At 28.2% G+C, this 1516-nt stretch overlaps 1 protein-coding gene across 1 annotated transcript in view; it reads left to right on the top strand.

The window, feature by feature from the left end:
* Positions 1–1516, top strand: part of dnaaf11 (dynein axonemal assembly factor 11) — a 27963-nt gene that overhangs the window by 23715 nt on the left and 2732 nt on the right. The window lies entirely within an intron of this gene.

Genomic DNA, 1516 nt, shown 5'->3' with positions numbered 1-1516 from the left:
ATATATATATATAATTTTTATATAATTTTATAATTTATATAATAATTTTTTATTTTATTTATTCATTTTATAAATACATAACAATCAACATAATCAACATATATGTAACAACAACAAAACATTAAATATAAAATGAAAGGTAGCAGATGAAGAAAAAAATCTTATTAAATCTGCTCCTTATTTATCTAATAAGCCATTCAAACAAACGTTTCCTGTAAACAGCGAATACAAGTAAGTAAATCAAAATATTTTACAATTCTCATACAATACTCATCAAAATACAATCATTGATATTCATTTAACAATTTGATTTTAATCAGTTTCTTAAATACATAAATTGATATAGCATCCTTAACCTCTTTTACTAAGTCATTCCATAAACCAACTCCCTGAATTACGGTAGATCTTCCCTTCAAAACTTGTTCTAAACTGTGGTTTAACAAATACGTCTTTCCCTTTTAGATCGTAACAGCTAGATCTTTTCACAAAGTACATTTGGATATTAAAAGGTAGTATATTTTTATGAGCTCTATAATATATATATATATATATAAATATATATATAAATGAATGAATGAATGAGAGAGAGATATTGAGGTTCAGTCAAAGGTTTCACAAACAACGACAAGATAACCAGATATTTTCAGACAGTTTTTGTATTTTTTGTTGAAAGCTGCTCCTTAACGCTCACGTTCTGGAGATTAAATCTGATTTTATCAGATTTTTATCAGATTTTTAAATTAAAGCGGCTCCGTCTCTTCTTCAGACTCCATCCTGACCCGCAGGACGTGACGTCATGCCTCCACCTAACTAACCCGTTTAGTCTGCTCCTTATCTCCCGTTACCTCGCAGACCCGACCCGGACGCTGAACAGAACCTGCTGGCCAAGTTCCAGCGGTCCACAGAAACTCGATTAGGTCCAGGAGTGAGACCCAACAGGAGGTGCTCGGTCCTGGTTCTGAGGCCCATCAGTGAAGATGCTGTCCTGCCACGAATCACTGAACTATTTAAAAACTAGCCTTGTCCAATGAGTATTTATACTTTAACAATGCATATTAATACTTTAACAACAAGTATTTATACTTTAACAATGCATATTAATACTTTAACAAGTATTTATACTTTAACAATGCATATTAATACTTTAACAACAAGTATTTATACTTTAACAATGCATATTAATACTTTAACAAGTATTTATACTTTAACAGTGTATTTATACTTTAACAACAAGTATTTATACTTTAACAATGCATATTTATACTTTAACAAGTATTTAAACTTTAACAATGTGTATTTATACTTTAACAATATGTATTACTTTAACGAGTTTTTATACTTTTAACAAGTTTTTATTCTTTAACCACGCATATTTATTCTTTAACAACGAAAATTTATATTTCAACAAAAATAATTTATACTTTAACAAGTATTTATACTTTAACAACAAGTATTCATACTTTAACAACAATTTAAACTTTAACGAATATTTATACTTTAACAATGAGTATTTATA

This window comes from Nematolebias whitei, chromosome 9, assembly GCF_014905685.2.
Source record: "Nematolebias whitei isolate Nwh7 chromosome 9, NemWhi1, whole genome shotgun sequence".
Classification (NCBI taxonomy): Eukaryota; Metazoa; Chordata; class Actinopteri; order Cyprinodontiformes; family Rivulidae; genus Nematolebias; species Nematolebias whitei.
The sequence above is the reverse complement of the archived record's forward strand: the minus strand, read 5'-3'. Positions and strand labels throughout refer to the sequence as shown.